The sequence below is a fragment of the Micropterus salmoides genome, unplaced genomic scaffold (assembly GCF_014851395.1).
Source record: "Micropterus salmoides isolate LMB-PRFRI ecotype aquatic unplaced genomic scaffold, ASM1485139v1 Ms_hic_scaffold_8, whole genome shotgun sequence".
In the NCBI taxonomy this organism is placed as follows: Eukaryota; Metazoa; Chordata; class Actinopteri; order Centrarchiformes; family Centrarchidae; genus Micropterus; species Micropterus salmoides.
Genome location: NW_024044570.1, coordinates 33,086,165 through 33,109,153, shown reverse-complemented (window position 1 = coordinate 33,109,153; position 22,989 = coordinate 33,086,165). Strand labels below are relative to the sequence as shown.

Here is a 22,989-nt window from a genome sequence, read left to right as displayed (position 1 = left end):
TTATGTTTGTTCAGCGGTCAGAAACGAAGACTATGTTGTACCTTTGGTGTACTCTATAACACCTTCAGGACATCAAATTCCTGAGAAAGGTCTTACGTTCTTCACACACAGCTAAATAGCTTCTTTAGTGCAATCTGCGATGCATCTCGGTTCACACTATACAATGATGCACCAGCCTAAGCGTTGTGCTTATCAGAGTCTACTGTACACTGGCTAAACTATGGCAGAGGGGCCAAACTGTGAAGCTTTATTTCCACCAAAGAAACGGCTGAAGTCGGCAGTGTGGGAGCATTTCGGGTACACCAAGTCTGACCAGGGCGTTACTGAAGATGACGGATCACCTGTTCAAAAACTTGCCCTTAAAAAGGTTCCTGCTAAAGGAGCGAATAACTACATTAAACTTGATGCAGCACCTGCGGGATCACTACATAGCTTTGAACGCCCAAGTAAAGGTAGGCCCAATACATTATATTGAATAACGTAGCAAGTTGGTAGGGACTTAAATATAAACATGTCACTTACAATCGATGACGTAGTGTTGAGGGTCGAGCTTTCAGTGCAACGTAAAACAAACGCTATGAGGCCCGTTATTTTCAATGGCTTGGTTTGTTGCTGCGTCGAGCAACGTGCACCGCACGACGAGCTCGCGCGCATGCCGCAGTCAAAGTAGTTGAACTTTAGCGCTGAGCAGCTTCCACGCAGTGCAAATCGCTTCTTTTCTGAAAGGGTCACTGAACATTTAACGTTACATCCTGTTGCCTCCTCCCGTCTGTGTTGAGAAAATGTTGCCAGGTGTAAAGCACTAACATACATCAGGAGCTTATAGACTTTCAGGACCATAGGCTACCAATGAAATGCATTTCAGTTAACACTGCACTCAGTTTCTTTCTATCACTTTCACTCAAATGTATGGATGAGAGTTGATGACAGTAACAGTTCAGTTTATTCCCCTCCTTTATAACATTTTCCCCTGGAGGATAAAAGTTAATATTCCCCTTATATTAACAATACTTACATATTATAGATATATAATTGTTAATGTAATTAAATATTAAAAATCAACTTAAGTCATTACTAGTGTTGTGAAATTAATTAATGCATAATAATCGTGAAACCGTGATTATTTCTCTGACAATAATCGTACCAACAAAATCTGTAATCGTTGCATCCCTATATCCAACATGATTACAACCACATGGATGTTCCAATCAGTGCAACTAAAATATGAAAGATTACTGATCAGTTTTATACAGATTAGTTTAAACATTATTACTGCAGCAATGTAGCTCACAGTAAGTGTTTCGGTGCAACTGTTGCCAACCTGACAGTTGCCTTAATGTCCACAGTGTCACTGTGTTATAAAGGACAGTGTAGCTTATGGATTTTATTCTGTGCTGAGGATAAATCCACAATGTCCGGAGCAGTCATGTTTAAGATCATGTTTGGGTAAAAACTAATACAAAAACTAATAGCCTATCTAACAGAGATTTCAATGTTTCTTAAGACATAAATGAGTTCAGATATGTGCTTTGAAATCGACAGTATGAATGAGGAAATGTCAGGTAGCAGCGTTTGTTGAAGTGAACCTCCTCCCGAGGAGGTTAGGTTCACAGCGTAAGATTCTGGGGTTACTAATCTAGGGTTTATCTGATCTCGGTCTGAAACTGAAAACCCAAAGTTTCCCTCATCTCAGGCTTAACATACTCAGAGTTATCAAAAAACCTGCTTTCTGAAACAGGGCCTAGAAGTCACATTTTTCATTACAACACCCACAGTTTACATCAGAAAATTCCCAATCAACGTGCTTCACTCAGCATGAAAGTTCTGCATCAGTGTTTCTTAAAACAAGCTCACTGTAAAATGCATCTGAAATGACGCTGCAGCTTCTGCAGAAGGTGGGCAGGGTTGGGAATCACAGGGCAACTGACAATAAACTCAGCATCAGTATCATAGCACAAGCGATTTTGTAATACATCAGAAGAAAATCATCTTTAAAACATCCTGATATCTGAGTGACTTGCATAACCATAGCAACCACAAGTACTACACCGTGTGAAATGATACAGGTGCTGATTTTACTGGTATCCAAATTTTCTGAATTACACACCTCTTCATCAGCAGAGAAACAAGCTGAAATTATGGCTGTCAGTACTACTTTATGTTTCTGTAGTATTTTAAAAAATTTAAAAAGACATTTTGGAAAGATTTGCAGATTGCTTATTTAATTAAGCAAAGCGAGAGGTGCCTTGATCCTCACAAGCCAATGTCTTTTTAAACTTCATGTATTATGTGGTTTATAATAGACTGTGGTGCAGAAACAGTGAGGCTTACATTGTCCTGTTATCTGTCAGTGATACTTGATGCACTAGATGTGAAAGTTTTTGAGATGTTCTTTATTTACTTTGGTATGTTAGTCCAGATGAGCCAACCCTCCCAGGATGTAACATGATTATGATTACAGTAAAATAATATATTACAGGAGTATGAGTCATCATGTAGCACTTCATTTCTTGATGTGGCTGTTGTTTCATGAACAATTAATAATATTAACGTTAACATATGGTTTTACTGAATAATTAAGTAAATATAATTTCTTAATATATCTATCTAAAGAAACCCAATTTCTTGACTTGCAACTCTTTGCCATCTCATAGACGACATCTTTTGTCCTCTCTCAGGAACCGTAGCTATACTACCCACTTGGATAGGGAAGGGGTGTGCAATTCGCAAGTCTCACCACTAGATGTCACTAAAACTTACACACTGAACCTTTAAGCTATTTGAGCCCGTTCTCATCTCAGGGTGTCTAATAACAACGCTATCAGAAAAAGTGACAACATGTAGTTATTACACTTGGTGTGTGTGTGTGTGTGTGAGACGCACCGGACGTGTCTCTGAGACTCTTCCGGAAGCATCTCTATGAGACGCTCTGGAGCATCCCGTAGAAACCAGAAGTGCTAGTTAGCTACGTTCATGTTAAAGGTGTTGACAGCCCCCTGAAGCCCGAACGCTTACCATCAGAAATGTTAGTACCTAAACCTAAGTCACTGACTTTATACATATCGACTGTATACATACAGCCTTACGGCCGATTTGCTAACAGGTAGGGTTGGCCTCCCTTGTGTTGCTGCAATGTAGCAAACGGGGGGGCGTTTCATACAGACGCTGAAGGGTACCTTTAGCGTAGGGCTGGACGATATGGCCAAAAATGTTATCACGATAAAAAGTTTCATATCTTTCGATATCGATAATTATCACGATAAATATCAAACCATTATTTCTTTTGAGTTTAAAGACTCAATCAACAATTGATGCCAAACAGTGGATCACTTCACAAATCTGAGGTTGAACATTAAAAACAATTATAAAAATCTTTGTCAACAAATATGAATGACAAAAATGAAGTAAAAGCTTTCCTCAGTCCTTTTTCCTCAACAAAAGAAACATCTTTAAATAATAACAACATTTATTGAATATTTATTTAACATTTATTATATTGTTATTGAAAAACAATATATTGCGATAATTATTGTTATTGTTTTATTTTCAAGCCCTACTTTTAGCATAAAGTCAGTTATGACGCATTGAGATGAGAATGCGTTGGCTCTTCTAACATGCATCTCATGCTCATGGACACAAGAGCAATGCTGCTGAGACATGTTGTGTTGGGGTTTTATATTCAGACATACTACGCATTACACGCACAAAAGAATTTTTCCTTCACCTCCTCTGCTACAACTCCATCCTAGGGGAAACACTGAACATTGCGTTATACCATTGCGACTACACTGCATTTTCACCATTTCTACCTTTGTTTGCTGCAACAAGGAAAGAAAGCCAACACAAGGGGTCACGCCATTTTTATTAAATACATGAAGTGCCAAAGAGTTTAACCTAATAGTTTTCCCAAAGCAACAGATCTCTGATTCATTTATGGGGCCTCAGTGTGCGTTTGATCTGTCCAGCCAAAGCATGTGGCCAATAATAGTGGCTTTAGCCACCTCTTATCAGGTATTAGAAATCATGACAATATCCTGCCGTGTTTGACTTGGCAGGGCTCCTTGTTTATTCATTACTGCCAATGCCGTGCACTCCTCCAGGAGGGCATTTAAAACTGATTTCCTGGATGAACCTCTAGATACATTACTTTTCTAATGTCGGGTTTGTGAATACAGTTGTTGTAGACTACAGGGGAACAAGGCAAGGCAAATAACGCTGTACAAGTGCAGCAGAGATGATTCTGGTTTAGATTATCTTCTGGTTTGATACTGTGAGGCTTCTTTGAAAGTGGATTCATCTTTACAGACTGTTAAAATAATCCCCATATTAAATAACAAATTGTTTTTATTTTTAGGGTCTAGGGCTGCAACTAACAATTATTTTCATTGTCAATTAATCTGTTGATTATTTCACTATCAATAAATTAGCTGTTTGGTCTACAAAATGTGAGAAAATGGTGAAAATGAAAATCAGTATTTCCCAAAGCCCAAGATGACCTCCTCAAATGTTTTGTTTTGCCACAACCCAAAAATATTCAGTTTACTGTCATAAAAGAGTAAAGAAAACAGAAAATCATTAAAAGTGGTCATATTATGCTCATTTTCAGGTTCATCATTTTATTTAGGGGTTGTACCAGAACAGGTTTACGTGATTTCATTTTTTAAAAAAAACACACAATATTTTTGTCATACTGCACATTGCTGCAGCTCCTCTTTTCACCCTGTGTTGACCGCTAAATTTTAGCTATGGAGTGATCTCACTTCTCCAACATTTTTGTTAGGAGTTGCACATGCGCAGTACCTAGTTAAGGACTACTAGCCAATTAACACACGCATTTTGCTGTGACGTCACAGAGAACAGAAAGAAACGGTTGGACTACAAACGAGCGGTTTTCAGGCAGTTCAGAGCAGAGTTTGTCGGAGATGGGAACTCCCTTTGGGCTTTTTCAATTTGCAAACCTGTTACATGCACAAAAAAAGAGATATAACTCAATAAAGGAGAGGGGAAAAGCCAAAAAGCATAATACCACCTCTTTAAGAAACTGGAATTAGAGGACTTTGACTTTTGTTTTTCAAATAATTACTCAAACCAATTAATCAATTATCAAAATAGTTGCCAACTAATCAATGAATTATTGCAGCTCTATTAGGGACAAATATTTTTTTTTAAATAACTGATGATCTCTTATGGACCATTAAGAATTTGAGCAAGTAAGAATATGTCACACGACAATTGGCATAGTTAGCTTGAGATTATCAGTCAAATCCATGTTGGTGATTTCAGCAGTTGGATTTCTGCTAAATTTCCAAACACTCTGGATAACTGTGCCAGAGCAACTGTGGTCAGACCTGCTGATGCGGGACCGGAGCCAGTGGTTTTCCATATGCCAGGAATGGCACAGCTGAAGGTGTTGTTTACGTTGATGATGTGTTTCACGTTTGAGTTCATCCAAAGTGAAGAAAGCACCTATCGCCTGCAGCTCCTCATCTAACAAGCTCACCACGCCTGCTGCTTTTGTCCTTTCTCACGTTTTTTTAATCCGCACAATTCAAACCTTAGTGTAAAGACTTAATTTTCCGTTTCTCAGGGGGTTTACATGCTAAACTATTTCTCTACCAAGACCAGTTGCTTGACCATCAACCTTCAGGAAGTTAGCTCATTATCACATCTAACTTCACGGCAAGCTAAATATGCCAAAAGCGTTCTCTCAGCAAAGGTATTTCCCAAAATATAAAATATTGTTTTTAGCAGTTGTTAGCCAGCTAGCCACGCCAGCTCACACAGTTTATGATTATAACCCTGTCGATGCCATTTCTTGTCCTCCCTACCCAAGTGAATTTTTGCCTTGCGAAATCTGTTCTGGTGGCAGTACAGTACAGTAAAGTGATCGGGACAGTGACTTTGGTTACATCAGCTTTTCCAACATCAAAATGTGCATGTTGAGGCCCAATCAGCCTAAATGATTGAAAACACCTGTGTGGATGTGCAGGTCTTGCCATTTTATAAATATATGACTCCCGTACCTAATTTACATGTCTTTTTCCTACCATTTCAATAAAACTTTCATCTAAAAATAAACATGGATTTTATATTTTTGATAATAATGAATAATAACCACTGATTAATATCATGGCTCACTAAGAAAACTGCTCAACATTTGCATCCCCAGTGGCAGTCACCGAGCTGAGTGATACAAGCTGCACCAGATATCACAATATTTTAAATAGCCTAAATTCCTCAGTATACAAAATTTGGCTTGATACATAGAATCTTTGAGAAGCAATCGTTAGTAATAAGAGGTGGCTAGGACAGGAAGAGACACTCATTTCACTCAGCAAGAAGAGTCTAATAATCAGTAATGTAGCCATTATGAGACCAGAAAAGGTTCATCACATTACGATAACAAAAATCATCCAGCTCTTGGGTAGCCCAGCATCCGACTGTAGCCTCATCATCACCAGATCTCACGATAGAAGAATACAACCTACTGCTACTGACAAAAACGTGTGCTTGTCATGCTTTTCAGCATGACTCAGAGTTTCCAAATTGGGAAAACTCATATACTATACATAAGTCATGGTGAGGCAGGCAGGCTGACCACAAGTACAGAAGAAGTTCTTAAAAGTAATTGAAATTCACAAGTCAACAGCCTTCTCTTAATTGTTCACATTTCATTAACCTTTAAAACTTGTTTTCCCATTGACATTTGCTGAATCATCACCACAAACTCCTGTTATCAAAACACATTCGTGACAACATCAGTCAGCGGTGATAAGCACTAGTGCAGGTTGCTACCAGTCTATGAGCAAAAATAACAACTCTTGTCAGTCCAAGTCTGAAGTTCACAGCGGACGTCTTTCCCGTCATGAAAAGATTAATGCATAAACTTCTGATAACAGCAATGTTGAGGTAGACTTGTGAAAAAAACCTTTGTACAGAAATCAGAAAGCACAAGTTGCACATTCAACAATCCTGCTAATGTAAAAGGAAACTCAAATCTCCGTGGGATGATAGTCAACAACTACCAGAATGTTTGAATAAAACATCCCAAAATGGAACAAAAACCAATCTGTGTGGATCAATGCTGGTGAGTATGAGTCAGAAAATGATATAACAATGAAAAGTAACTATTCCTTATCCTGTTGGGGACCTCCAGGAACTCTCCTCATGAACTCCCGTTGTTTGGTATCCCCCTGCTGCACATCATACAACAAAAGGCACTGCGAGTGTCACCAAAGCCCAATATCATCATCATCATCATCATCATCAATCAACCACTGCAGAGACTGCAGAAACCGAGCGCTCGCCACATTTCCACTGCCAACACTGTGTCACGATATTTCATAACCAAACATGAGCCTACTATCGAAACAACTATGGTCTCGGTATGGGTTGCGACCACACGTTACTGTGTTACTTGTAAAGCTGTGATGATGAGGGCTTTGAAGTTCTCGCAGCAGGGTCGACGCTATCGAAGGAACCAGGTGCCAGATACCCTCCAAGGCCTGTTTACACAGCTAGCGTGCTAGCATTGGATAGCATTGTTCACTTAGCCGCTCGCACTTAGGTCACGTTTAGTTAACATTTAACAAGCCTACGGGCCGGCACTTACCTATGCACGAGCTTCCTTAGAGCCCCGGTGATTGCTCACAACAGTTTAAGCTAGCCTGGCATACTGGGGGCGGTTTCCCCACCTTTTATCCAAAACAGCATTTAGTCCCGTTGACTAATATTAGCATACAGCTGCTAGCTAAGGAACGCTAACTGTCAAGACTTGGCCAGCGAGCTAACGTCCCTCCTCCTGCTCTAGAAAACCACACTGACATGACCACAGCGCTGGGAAAACATCGACGATATCCATCATGGATTAAAGCCCAGCAACGCCACCGAGATGCAATATCGATAACCCGTATGCTTGTTTTCATTGTATACTTACAGTCGGTCCGGTGAGATTAGTCTAGCCATTGAAAGCCGCTGGTAATATGTAATAGCAACCCACAGAACTGTGACATAAACGATTTTCGATCGGTGACCCAGTTTCTCTTCACCGTCATGCCTGTCGGACCACTAACCTAGTTTTTCAACCAATAGCGTCTGCGCTACCGCCGTAGGTGCCCTTCTAGCCAATCACACACAAGTTCAGGCTGGGGAAAATACGACGGACGTGCTGGTTGACCAATGACAGCCAGAGACGAACGGAATGCAGAGGCCACTTGTGTGTGACAGTGTGGAAGGAGAACACTGCATCACGAGTCAAGACCACGGTGGGCGTACACCACGAGCTGGCCCGCTGCCTAATTGCCATCAACTGAATTTTTATACTTTAAATGTATTTATGGGTCTCTTCGATGACTTATCTTGAATGTGGGCAACGTGCGATATAAAATACGATATATATTTATTTAATTATTTTTACTTTAAGTGTTTTGTAAAAGTCGGCTACTGTTAATCAGTGTAACCTTTTGAGGAAAAATGAATTTATTGTGTTTCTCCGCGTCTTTAGTCGGGTTTGTCACCAGTCAAAGGTGAGAATCATTCTAAAACTGATTCATCTTGATAGTAGTGTAGTGTAATGTTTTTTTAATGGAGACATCCTCCTCCATTGCTTGGGTCAAGTTGCATAGTTGCCTGCACTGTGCACTTTGGCGCCTCCTGCTTGTCATATTTATACCTCTTCCACTGTCCAAACATGCAAACACACAGTACATACTCTAATTTAAAAGGTCAAATGTGCACATATGTGATTTTCTTTGTCTTTTATGTTGTTTGTTTTTCATTCACGTGAAAACTGAGAAATACAGTAGAAGTGGAAAGTGGAACACACAAACACTATTTAGACATTCATGGTCGCATTTACCCACTAGGGGGCCCCCGTGACAATTTTTTTGTGTTGGCCCTCCATTGTTGTTTGTGGTAATTAAGTTAAACACATTAATTTAGGCACCAAAAATGCACCGTGTAAATGTTGCTACAATTCCCCTCTAGAAGACACAGAAGACAAGTTAATAATGCAGAACCTGCCTTGAGGCCTTTATCATTTGTGTTGATGCTTTAGTGGTATAATAATATGCATGCATTTGTTCCATCAAAGCAAATACAAAAAGAAAGCACTTAAAGGAAGGATGCAGATGTAAGAAAATTAAAGGTTACTACATACTAATGTTTTTTCCACAGACTTCTTTGCTTCCCATGTAATTTCATGTGGGTCAGGAATTCACTAGACCTACCCAACCGCATTAGAAAAGATGAGGTGCAGGTGAGAATAACCAACCGGGTTATCAATTACATTACTGGCATAATTGTCAGTTACTTACACTATCTCAACTGTAATATTTTTAGTCTTCCCTTGTAGTATTCTTATTTTAGTGGCTGTTAGCATATCCTGCCTCTTCCTTCTTGTAAAAAAATTTGTTCCATCTTGGAATAAATTTGCATTTAAGTTATGTCACATAAAGTAATTATTATTGTGGATGGATTTGCAATTTATATTTCAGACATGTTTTTATGTGTGTTTGTTGCCATTGTGATTATAAATCATTTTCAGGGATGAATTCCAAAATGTTGAGGCATTTTGTCTTCCATGGACAGTTCGCAGTGGGGAGTGACAGAATGATGCAGCCAGTAATTGTTAAATGCACAGTTGGATTCCACACAATGGGAGTGTGGCAGTTTTGTGCTGTTGTTTTCATATTCTAATTAAAATATTTAAGGGTCATTATCTCAGTGATTCTTTTGTCCTTCTGACAAAATTGTTCCCATGTTGCATTGAATCCCAGGCTACGTTAACATGTTGCACCATGTACTGTTCCTTCCTGTTTTACCAGAAGTGCTACTAGAAAAGTAAACAGAAACCTTTGATAACATTGTATTCCTTTGGGTCAGTGCATTGTGCTTTTCCTTTTATTTGTGTCTCATTACCACTTTCTTAATTTCATTGTTATTATTGGTTGTTTTGTTTTTTACTGATTTCAATCAGACCTCTTTCTTCTTCTTGAGAACTCTGACACGCGATGATGACAATGACCACTAGATGGAAGTGTTGTGTCATATGGAAACAACAGAGAATGAGAAAGTACAGGCCCATGGTGATTTTCTGCGCCACATATGTGGTAGGTTCTTAAAGGATCACTTCATCTCTTCTTGCTGAGGTGCAGTGAAAATAAGATAGGTCAACTAAATAACTTTTTTATGGAGTTTAATGTCTCTAAATACAAATTATCCAGCAAATGATAGTATTACCGCCTACATTTTGCTGCCTTCAAGTACTGTCGGATATATTTTAATTAGTTAATTAGGCCGGTCTATGAGGAATGTGTTGCCAACGTGCGATGTTTAAGACTTAGTCACAATATCAGTAGCATATTGAGAATAACAATAGTTTGAAATATCAATAGCACGTGTGTAATTTATAATTTAGTGTGGCATTTGAATATTGATTGCCATTGTGTGTAAATGGTTGACATTGCTGTCTGCTGGACCAGTAGCTACTGGATAATAGGCACTTATTGCAAGTAATTCATTTGATTTAATATATTAGGATCCCCATTAGCCTGATGCAAAAACCATCAGCTACTCCTCCTGGGGTCCACACAGAACACATAAGAGAAAAACTCCCTAAAACATAACAGATTAGAAAGAGGTTGTCTACATAGCCTACTTAATACACAAGCAACAGAATCATAAAATAAATATATTATGCACTATATTGTTTAATATGAACACAGTTTTCCTTTACTTGTTGTTTGAACCTAGTAATATCCTGAGTTTTAAAACTTAGAAGTGATGCTTTTAACTTCTCGTTATTGTTTTTATTTACATTAAAGTAACAGTCAAGAAAGTAGCCTACTTACATGGCACACGTTCACAGATATATTTATTGCGCACCATCAAACAATTTTAACAAGTGTTCCAATACTGATCTAATGACAGGCACTTCAGCGCGGGAGATATTACGAGGGGCTCGTGAAGGCATCGTGCCTATCACATGGCAGGTGATAGTTGAAGAAGCTCGCGCTTCAGTACGGCGCGGAGTACAGACGGGGGACTACTCTGCCGCTCAGAGCACCTTACAGGTGTGAGTGTGTTTTTATGTGTGTGTGAGGGGCGTGTGTGTGCGTGTGTCTGTGTGTGTTTGCGAGCTCACTTTATCTTCAGGTGTCTCCCGAAAACAAAATTAAAGGATTTAGTTCGATAGAGCCTCAGAGGAGTCGCATTTCGTAAGTATAACTGCATGACGCTAATTACTGTAACAGTCGGTTACACTTTAATTGTTGACCTGGCCAACTGCTGTCAGAAAGTGTCACTCAGATCATTTCTCTGGGGATTTCATATTTATTATAGTGATACTATAGGAGATAAGTTTAGTCTAAACTTATCGTTTGAGTTCAACCAACAACAGACGTAAGTTACATAAAACATATTTTGAAGGGGAGTAATGTTCGGCTGTGGACTAACGATACATCTTGAGTAATTGTCCGGTTTTAACATGAAATAGCAGTAAAAGTGATTTCATGGTTCATAGACTGTTGTCCACAAACAATGATTATATAGTTGCAATATTTTTATCTGCCCGTAATTGTGTGCTGTGGTGCCCAATACTGACTTTGCAGTATTGCAGTAGTACTTTACCCTATAGTTTAACAACCTAGAATATACTGATGATAATACTAGAATATTCCTGTGATAATGCTGCAGGGATGTGGTACTCAATAGTGACTTTATTAATCTCTATGGTCACCCAACCTTAAGTATTTCAAATTGCTCATGTTATCAAACAACATTTATTTGACAGGCACATACTGTAACATAGGTATACTGTGGAATATTTACTATGATCATTTATTTTATGGGCTGGCCTTTTTTTTCCCACATGACAAATTTGCACCCAAGCAACAATGTTCCAGGATAGAAAACATGGCACTTTTATTGTGACACTGGTGCCTTCTCTGCTTGCTCAGTCATGTACTGTCAGCTTGAAGCTATTAAATGATGTTTAGTTGCAGTGACACATGCTGTGTAATTGCTGATCATCAATCTCTGACAGCGTGAGTAAAGGAGGGAGGGAGGGAGAAAAAGAAGGGATGTTGATATGCTAATGGTAGAATATCAAGGCTGATGTGTAGCTCCTCTCTGCTGAAGCATCTGCTGCATCTAACACTGGAGATAGTGTACAACAAACACACACACACATGCAGGCAATCAGGCATGCATGCGCACATGCATGGACATCACAGAGAGGCAACTTGAGAGAACTGAAGGAGCCTCCTGCTGCTGAATACAGCAGGCCGGTGGCTCTTTTCTATTGCAAATCTCATTTAAAAGGGAGTGAGTTGAAAGGCATCATTGCCACTGACGACAGTGAATTGATTAAGGCTGCTTTGGTTGGCACTTGGGTGGCATTGGCACTCAGAAACAACAGAAGAAATAAAAACAGGAGCTAAAGTGAAGTGGTGATAGATAAATGAAAAGAGTATTCTTGTGAAAGTTAGAAAACAGATGCTTGTTTTGACAGTGTTATTAGGATACTTGTGAGTAGGTTTTAGAGCTATGTCTGTGCACATAGTGTGCAAGCACAGAGCACAGACAGAGACCCACACACACACACACACACACACACACACACACACTGGATCAGCAGATGATGGCACTCATCCCTATGATCAAAGCCGCTTGTATAATACCAAGAGCGGTGGTTTTCTCTGCAGCCATATAGGTTCAGATGATTGCTCTGTCATCTTAACTAGGGCTGCTAATCACACCGCTACTGTAGTTCACTGGTAGTAATCTGCCGGTCCCCCGATGGCAGGGAGAGACACAGAAAAGGACAGAGCTGAATAAGAGAAGGAGAGATATAAGCGAGATTAATGGCTATAAAAGAGAGAAGAGAGAGGAAAAGCAAAAAGAGGAAAAGGGTCGAGAGTAGGAAGACAAACTCAGGCTGTTAATCTACAAGGAATAATCCTCCGCTTGCTGAGGGAGTGGGAGAAAAGATAGTGACAGAGAGAAAAGAAAAAAGAGCAGAAAAATGAAATGACTGGAGTTTATTAGAGGTTATCTTTGGTTTGCTGTCAAGGGAGGGGAAAAGGGAGGAAAGGAAATGAGAAAAGGTGGTAGAGAAGAGCAGAGAATAGATGCTACTCAGGCTGTTTTCATATTTCTGTCAGAGAGAAAAGTAAATGAAAAGAATGCTACTTGGCCATTCTTGGATTTCTGGAATACAGAGAAAGTAAAGGAATGGATGAGTTTAGCTTTATTTGAGTTTTACCCGAAATTTTTTTGCTTATTTGACAGCCGACACTACGGTGCCCAAAACGTAAGGGAGGAGTTAAAGGTTTAACATGTGACAAAGGAAAGTACTGTGTTGGTGGAAATGCTTGTTAACGTATGAAAATATGCAAATATAATGCATGAGAGTGTCATGGAACTTCACAACAACTTTAATCCCTTTTTTTGAGCGCCGTTATTGTGCAGCCTGTGCTGGATGTGCTCCCTTTAATCCATACAGGCCTCTTGTTCTTTGAGGGAAGGAGGAGGTGGACCGATAAAGGTTTGAGATGACTCACTGCAAGGTGTTTGACTTTGTCCTGGTATTTACAAAGCTAAATGTGTTCGTAGGGGCATCATGAACTTGGCAATAAGGGAACCGTTTTTTAACGCATGTGTTTTGTAAGACTCAAGGGTGTCGGTTTGGATTCAGAAATGGGGAGGGGTTTTTATATTGATCTACCAAATGACATATTTTCATGGAATTGTTCCGCTTCTTGAACGTAGCTCAGTCTGAAGATCCTGTGGAGACAGATTGTAGTGAGGAAATAAAAAAACTGAAACCTTAACAGTGAAAAGGACATGCCTCGGTAAGACCAAACATTAGACCTAAAAAAAACAACAGCTTTGTGACACTCGTGATCACAATGATTGTTGAGTTGAATTATGGTAATAAAATGGTCGTTTTTCATGGTGTAGTGTTTTTGTATCAAGTGTGTTTTTATCCATGATCATTGCCCTGTGGTGCAGTTTATTCAACGCTTTTGTCCCTTGTCATATGAAATACCTGTTGTAAATACCATGTTTTTTGAACGCATTTCAGGCACCAGACATTTGAACTGAAAACAAAACTGTCTGGCTTTAAGAATTCTTGTAAAAGTTTACTGGGTCACTTTAATGCCATTTCACATTTCTGTTATGTCATATGCCTCCTGTGTTTGTAGTGTGTGTCTCTAGCCTAGTAACCCAGTAGCAGGCCCAAAATGTGTAGAATGTGTTCCATTCCATTCAGCAGCATGAAGTCAGGTTGTGCTTGTGTAGGGATGGATGAAAGAAGTGCAAATGTAGGAAGTTTGGAGAAACAAAACAAAAGATGTCCAGTTGTTGTATGACAAATATAAATCACCATTTGCTTATATTTATTTTTCTATATTACTGAACTGACCTACAGCCACACCATTTACTCAGACATTTCTTTTCATAAAAATAAGCTTCATAAGCTTCAACATATTTCCAGAATCTAGTGTAGCACCATTAAGACGTTGGACAACAAAAGTGACACCCGTCTTAGACCAGTAGCGTTGAAGGGGTTGAACAGCAGCTCGCGAGAGAAAAAGGGTTGGCAGGGGAGAGGACAGGAAGCTTAAAAATGGCAAATAAAGATGGAAAGAAGGGGAATTAGCTGCATTGTTAACAAATGAGTGGAGGATAAAAGCCTGTGTTATTTGATTTTTGTTTCCATCAGCTCTTACTCTCTGAGGAAAACAGGGAGTGATTGTGAGACTGTTAGATGACGTAGCACTTTAGGAGCAGAGCCAATAGATTATCACATATCACAGTTGTTAAATAATGGGCACTTTTCAGCATTAATGGCAAATGAAGTACGGGCTTTAAAAGGTAAGTATTCTCTGCTTTGGATACATTCACATGACACGTGACCCTTCCCTAAACAGCAGGGCGTGTGAGCATCGCTGTAGTCAAATCTATCTAGAAACAATATCAAACAGACCAGCTGACAAGCAGAGGAGAGAGGAGGTGAGGGCGGGGGGAAAAAAAGAACAGTTTAAAAGAGGGGCGGTAATAGGGGAGGGCGAGGTCAGTTCTAGATGACAACTGGAGTTGGGAAGAGGTGTCCAGAAGACAGTTGTGACAGCAGGTGAAGTGACTTTTAAAATTATGATATGTTGAATAAGATCACCAACATTTTGACTAAAAGCTGTAAAGAAAAAAGTTTTTTGCACAGCAGGAAAAAAAATTAGTTTTTGACATATAGTCTCAATCTGCCAGACCCACAGCACCTTCACTGAATGATATGCACTGCCAGAGCGGCAGAGAGTCTGCGAGATCATAGTGATATATCACTCCTTAGTAAATAGTGCGGGATGGGAAACATTTTGCACATGACTTCTGAAACTCCTGCTATTTAAGGTTGTCTTTACCTTGGATAACTTTCAGATGACATATCAAAAAACATACTCTAATATCTTCACACGGAGTGAACACATCTGCCTTGTTACACAATCCAAATCATTCCAGGATTTTCTAACAATTGGAGGGGGTGATGACGTGATAATGTGGTAGAGCTGATTCGCTGAGGTTTGTCCACTGACAGAACAAAATCTGCTTCCATTTAGATTTGATTTATTGTTATTGTTTCTTCCAACTTCCAACCATGTCATTTAATTGTAAACTGAATATCTTACATTATATATCGGCCCCTGGGCACCCTGCTCTCTAAATATCTGCATCGGCCATTAAAAAAACCTTTACCATTAGTAGCAATTTATTTATTTGCATGAACCCACTACAGCAGTCCACATCCAGGGACTGACTGACATATTATGTTGTGAAACAAACAAAATATTAGCTGATGCTAAAAATGACTTGAGTGAGCTTTGCTAATGTTGAATATTTCAGTTACTCTCCATAAATATAGGTTGTGTGTTACAAGGATACGATCCTCATCATACAATAGGGTTAGTTTAACTTGTCCGATGTCAATATTTAATCTGGATTTGATTTCAGTTTGTTATTTGTCTTAACTCTACTCCCTCTGTTGCAAGAATCTTCGCTGCATATGCTGCACTGACTGGTCTCTGTTTGGGTTTCAGTGTAGATAGCCTGGGGATTTATTCCAGGAATTTATAGATCTACCGTTAGTGAAGGTTTCTCATCTTTGTTTTACTGAAGCGTGTGGTGGAAGTTTGGAGAATTTAGCAGCACTAAACTAATGCAGGCACACCCATGCATACAGAGGAAGAACAGAAAATCAGGACGCCTAAATAAGGATATTACCAATCATTTTATCAATGGAGAGATCTCAGTTCCCTAAGCAAGAAGATTGCCGTTTTCAGCGGACAGATTAGTGTGTGAATTAGGAGGAAAGAATGAGATGTAAATGCTGTCCAAGCTTTTAATATTGTGTCACTGGCTTTTCTGGTTTAACTGAAACCTGTGGGTCTGTAGAAACATTCACATTCTCCCCCTTCAAATCAAAAAGAAAATCAAACTTTAAGGTGTCTGAATATTAGTACTCCCAAAACAGATGGAGTAGTAGCTCCTTTTTGATCCCTGATGCAGACTGGTGTGTCTAAAGCAACAGTTCTTCCTGTCTGTGGAGCAGCTGGACAACGTTATTTACTTGGGATTTGGATCAGTTTAGCTGAAAAGACGTGAGTTTGTGTGTGTGTGTGTGTGTGTGACTGCTTCTTGATGACATTTACCTGAGACCCTTAGAAAGACAAATACTCACAAAGCCTATGCTTTTGTGACTGTAACATTATCCTGGAAAGCGATCTGTCTCTGTTCTTGTCTAGAGAGCTTGTTAGCAGGTCGTGACTCTGACTCTGTGTAACTCTAGTCTGCTGTAGCCAAGGTGCCGGCCTCTGAGGCGTAGCACGCTGTTTTGTTCTGCTGTTCATGCTTGGCTGTCATTTTTACCACTCGCCTAACTTTTGCTTAGCAGTTTTTCAATAGCTGGAAAATCGTTCTTTGAAGACTCAGTGTTTTCCACAGGATTTGGAGAGACTATTGTGGGGGGGTCCGAGGCCTGAGAGGGTCCTGTAAAGTAAATTACATGTGTCCATTTACTTTAATATGTTTTTATACTTTCTGTGAATATCCAATTAATTATATTTTCATACTGTATAGACACCTCATTTTGAAAACCGGACGTTGTCACATGTGTATCCTCGCGCTAAATTCATCAAGTCCGACCCAATTTGAAAAATAATGTTGGATGTTCTCGTATGGCGTAACATGAAGACATCACAGCCTCTCTTCAGGTAGGACTCTCATACTGCAACACTTGTCTTTGTAAAGAGAGAAACTGACAGGATGAAGTCTCTAACCTGCCTGTCAGCTCGCTCTTGTCTGTTTCAGTGGATTTACCATAAAGGCTTGAATACACATGCACTCCAAATTCAGGTGCGGCTAACTTAATCGCCTCGTTTGTTGCCTTTTCTAAGAAGTCAGCCACAGATGATGTGGATGTGCTAGGAGACAATTCAGCAGAACAGTGTCTGCAAACGGCCATTTTTGCTTCTTTCTCGGACACTTTAAAATGCTTCCACACTGCCGGCATGTCGGTGTAATTGTTCTGTAAAATTTATTTGGTCTTTTGACTTACTAGGCCGAACACCGAAAGTGCTTTGTTTGCTATTTTCGGCTGATTAATTTCAGTGGCCAAACAATCGATACATCCCTACTGCACCCACAAGGCTGGTGGCCAAATTCTTTGAGCTCCACCTGAATCAGCTCCACTGGGGCTCCAGCGGGAGGTGGCACTGGCATTTAGCGTTATTATTACTCTTGCATGCAGGTCATGGTCTGATTTCTTAAGCTCATCACCTGCCCAAGGCATTTAGCTCTGCATCTCAAACTTTCCAGGGCTCAACATTAAGGATTAGCTGATTGTCCGGAGCAAGTAAAATGCCATGTTGGGCAAGTAAATCTAGCATCTCACTTGCCCGATTGGGCAAGTGGTAAAATTGTCATGTTTAATCTTTATAAATACAGTAAATGAATCAGAATCAGATGCAAAGCAGCAAACATTCTGTTAACAAAAATAAAAAATGCTAAGCACAAGTTAATGGTGAAAAGTACCTTGTTCTGGAAGTACGTGGAGCAGAATGACATCGGCATTAACAGATGTGTTCACTGTTGCGTTACCTGATATGTGCTTGTAAAATATCCACCATGTCTGCATCTTCTAACGCAATACCAGATAACGTCTCTCTGAGTTTCTCTGCAAAATGCTAAAATGCGTCGCCAAATATATACCTGGGTGATCCACGCAAGCAAATGATGTGGGGGATTTGTCTATAATTTTGCCAGGTTTTTTTAACAGGTTTTACAAATTGCTGGTGTTGTGTCTTCTTCACTCATGGTGAACTCCCACGCTGACATGTTTTAGTGTGTGTGTGGTGTGTGTGTGTGTGTGTGTGACAATATTCGGAAATGTGACATTGTTCTGCCCCGGTCACCATTAAGCTGAAAAGCCGATCGATCGGTGCATCTTTACATTTTACTTCTAAAATTTGAATTTGAGCTTTGGTTTTATAGTACACAATATAAACCCATATGTGACTTCACACACACACATACCTCTGAACTGCAGCAATAGCTTGTGTGCCTGTTCCTCCCACGATGCTTTGCTGTGTCATCTCATCAGCTTCAACACAAGGCAGAAGAGTCCACTATCTAACTGTCCAGTTCATTACTCACAGTGGCTCCCATTGGCTTTTTCCGTTCCCAGGTGCTGATTGGTTAGACCCAGCTGTCACATGAGGTTGTGACTGTCCTTAGTGTGTATGTATTAAGTGGTGTTGACATGTTGTTTTTACAGCACTGGCTTGCTGACACTGGTCTTTGAGCTCTCTGCTGGTTTCTATGCCCCAGGCCATTTTTCAGGGCTTCAAAATGAATTGCAAAATAAAATCTGCATCTGCTTTGGTAAGGCAGAACACACACAGCCTATTCCATGTGTTGCTCAGAAGAACTCCATCCTTCCCCTTTTTTTTCTGGGATAAGTTGGAAAGTAGAAAGATAGAAACAAATCACACACTAAGAGATTTAAAAAAGCAATTTCATGTTTTGTTGTTTTGTTATAAGGTTAATAAAGTACGGTTGGGTTTATTTGTTCAGGCAAGGAATTTATGTAACCAGGCACCCTGCTGTGCCTGGTTACAGAATAAAACACCAACACTGAAACATAAAGATCTTGAGAAGAGGGAGGACAAAAGGTTTTGATAACTTAAAAAATACAGCATATCCTCTTGGTGTTTTATCTTGAGACTTAGGGAAAGATGAGATGAACACTCAGTGGGACATGAGTAGACCTCTGTGCCACCTCCTCTCTAAAAAGTCTTGTACATGATTTTTGATAGCCTATAGCTACTTTTTAGTCCTTCATAGTGTGTTTTGGAGGCCCTTTCTGGAACAGAACAGAACACATGAGTGTTTGTAAGCCCAGTTTTTATTGCATTTAGATAAAGCCAGAAATGAGAAGTGCTCAGAATTGGTCCCTGTTTTCTCTAATGAATGGTCAGCTTTTCGACATACTTATTAAAGAACACTGGAGCTGCACCCATTGTTATTTTGAAATTAAATACTCAAACAGGACCAAACAGTGCTGTGTGTGTGTGTGTGTGTGTGTGTGTGTGTGTGTGAACATTTAACGCATAAACATGTACATGGAACAAATTCAAACAAATAACTGATATTACTGAAATAAACTTAACAACTGGCACAAAGCTGGAGACTGTCCTTTCTATGTACAAGATACTAAAACACTGAAATAACTGAGCAAAGTGAATACTGGGTAATTCTACTGGAAGCTTTTGCCATTAGCAGGAACAAACAGTCTGTTTTGTTAGTGGTTTAAAAGCTTCCAAGGAACTGAAGTAGTTTACATGAGGTTGAGGGCGCTGGGTGTGGATATGTGATGATATTCTATCTCGCAAACAGCTCCGGCCTTTGGCATCATCAGTCTAGTCTAGCCTTTCACACCAGCATTTAAAGTGAAAACTTGCAGCAAATTATCTTTGGTGAACTTTGACACGCACATTTGTTCTGTCCAAAACTGAGATAGCCGTTGTAGTTGCAGCCACAGTAGTTCGCGAGTCCCCTGAGAGTAGTTCCTACATCACAAAGCAAAGTTCATCCACATCATGTGTACAGAACATGCGGAAGAACTTTGCTGAGCCACACACAGCCCCTGTGACTGGATCATATATGATACAACTGAGCAATCAGCTGGCACATCTGTTATTTATTAGCACTGTTACCTGCTGCTCATGATGCTTTTTAGAGTGAAACTGACAGCTTGAAAGCTGTAAATGTGCCTTTGTGTTTCTTGCAGTAACTCTACCTTTAAATATAAGTCTTCATCATGTGTCAAAAAAAGTGGCTTCATGGACTGTACTATCTGACATGTTGTCCCGAGTTAGCTAATTAGCGACTAGGGTTGAGTAACAAGAATGGGTTCTAAGTCAGAATCAGTACCAAATTTCAGGAGATAGAGCAGGTTGCCTTTTAATCGGATGGCCGGCGCTTCAATCCCCGGCTCCTCCGGGCTGCATGTCGAAGTGTCCATGGGCAAGATACTTTGCCAGTATATCAATGTGTGTGAATGTTAGTTTCTGTTTGAGCACTTAGGCTCAGTGTGTGAATGGTGAATGCGGAGCATTTACATGCTCAGGAGATGGGTATACGATGATCTTCTGAGCAGTTTTAATCACCCACTGCAGAGCTCTCTGGTCCTGGGCCGTGTACGTCCCATGCCAGGTTGTGATGTTTCCAGTCAGGATGCTAAAAGCTAGCGAGGGAATTTGACCTTCTTAATACAGTCGTTTCTGAGCTTTCTTCACCAGCGTGGAGATGTGAGACGACCATGTCAGGTTCTCTGTGGTACTGATTCCCAGGAACCTGCTCCGCCTCAGCTCCACTGATGTAGACAGGAGTGTGTGTCTTTATCGCCTTCTTCCTGAAATCAATGATCAGCTCCTTGGTTTTGCTAATGTTGAGCAGTAGGTTGTTCTCTGTACTCCATTTCCTCCTGATATGAAGTCTCATCGTTGTTTGAAATCTGGCCGGTGGTGGTGGTGGTGTCATCGGCAAACTTCACAGCAGAGTTCTCTTCATGTCAAGTGATGCAGTCGTGGGTGTACAGCGTGAACTGGAGGGGGCTGAGCACCCAGCGCTGGGGGCTCCGGTGTTAAGCACTAGAGTGGAGGAGGTGAGTTTGCCAATATGAACTGACTGGGGTCTGTTTGTGAGGAAGTCCAATATGCAATTGCAGGGTGTTTTTTTTTATTTAAACCCAGAGTGCTGAGTTTGCTGATCAGTTTCATGAGGAGATTGTCCAGGCTGGCTAGGATGTTGTTCTTTATGTGCTAAAGAATCAGTTTCTCAAAGCACTTCATCAGAATGGGGGAACAGGACAAAACTTGAAAACCAGACAACTTGTGGACCAGTATGTACGCGTGGCTTGACCTGACAAACCTGCTCTCAACTGCCACTGCACAGTACTCTGCATCTGTGTACCTCTCTTGTCAAAGTAATTTTACTCTGGTCATCACACACACACACACACACACACACACACACACACACACACACACACACACACACACACACACACACACAGAGCCATGTATGAGACCTAACTAACGATCAATTGTTAGCGAACTAGTGAGATGAGGTGGAAGAGCCAAGTATGGTCCTGGAGATGTTTTTGTAAAAATCAACCATGGCTGGGTTTCATCAAACCTTTTTTGTTGTTGTTGTTGTAACGATGAACTCCAAAAAATATCCACATTGTAAGGATCATAAACCTTGGATTACATTTTTCAACCAAAGGCCGACCATGCACCCAACGGCCGTCACCCCACATTCATCTCACTACAGCAAGTGTCTGCTTGTATTGTAACTTTAAATAGCCAACATGTTAGTTTAACTCAATTTTTATTGTTAACACACTAACACCAGTTGGCTACCAAGATCACCAAGTGGTGAAAAAGAGAACACACAACTAAAGGAGAGGGGTAGGAAATGAGGGAGGGAGGGCGAGAGAGACTTTCAGGCTGAACTAAAGGACAGCACAACACAAGGAACATCCTCATCTTAAATGTCAGTGGTCCCGTCGCATTGATGTTAATTGGTGAAGAATCTGGTGTTTCTTGTTGGCTTGGCTCCACTGACACACACACACACACACACACACACACACACACACACACACACACACACACACACACACACACACAGAGTTGTATTTACCCTGTGTGACAGGAGGGCCTGGGGGGCTTAGGTCTGGCCTGTAGCTGGTGACACTAATCCAAACAGGCTAAGCCAAATGAGGAGGAATGGTAAACTCACACACACACATACAGAAGGGTGTGTGTCCCCCTCCCTCTCTTGTGTGTCTCTGTGTTAATGTTTAACCCTTCTTCTCAAACGCACAGGTTCACATGCATTCTGGCATTTCTTGTTCTCGCAGGTCATCCCCAATAATTGACCCTTGTGAAAGTTTGGTGATGCTGGAATTTCTAATGTCGACAGCGTGTTTGACAAGTAGGGTCACTCAATATTTAACACGTCGACACTCTGTTCATGTGTTATTGATTAATTCTGAAGAAATGTTTGTCATAAGCTTTCATCAGTGAGTTAAAGGCTAGTTGTGGTCACTGAAGGTTGTATTTTGCTTTCGCGTGATACTCTTACATAACTCTAAATACTTTTACATCATTTGCATATGTAATGTATGCACATCCAAATGTCTTGGCCAGATTCTGTATATATGTGAACACGCTGGAATAATGTTCCTAACCTTCTGTTCCTGTCAGGCAAGTTAGAAAACAAACTGCAGATGGAACATTTTCTTCTCATAGATCTCAACCGGTTCACTGCCTCACTTCCCTAAAATTTCCCTGTGTGTTATAATCAGGAATGCAGTGATGGGTGAACGCACCTTTTTCAACATGCAATTTAATTCGGTGTCGCGTG

At 40.3% G+C, this 22,989-nt stretch overlaps 2 protein-coding genes across 16 annotated transcripts in view; one reads left to right on the top strand and one right to left on the bottom strand.

The window, feature by feature from the left end:
* arntl1a (aryl hydrocarbon receptor nuclear translocator-like 1a) overlaps positions 1 to 18,606 on the bottom strand; it is a 41,489-nt gene extending 22,883 nt beyond the window's left edge. For 2 of the 4 annotated variants that reach the window (XM_038705610.1, XM_038705611.1), the window contains exon 1: positions 7,937 to 8,092. The gene's annotated coding sequence lies outside the window, so the exon portion shown is untranslated. Of the gene's footprint in view, positions 1 to 7,612; positions 7,758 to 7,936; positions 8,093 to 18,588 lie in introns of those variants that run through there. The other 2 variants (XM_038705609.1, XM_038705608.1) reach the window with 2 other exon arrangements.
* ppfibp2b (PPFIA binding protein 2b) overlaps positions 11,006 to 22,989 on the top strand; it is a 76,335-nt gene continuing 64,351 nt past the window's right edge. For 11 of the 12 annotated variants that reach the window (XM_038705602.1, XM_038705600.1, XM_038705606.1 and 8 more), the window contains exon 1: positions 11,007 to 11,216. The gene's annotated coding sequence lies outside the window, so the exon portion shown is untranslated. Of the gene's footprint in view, positions 11,217 to 22,989 lie in introns of all 12 variants that reach the window. The other variant, XM_038705598.1, reaches the window with a different exon arrangement.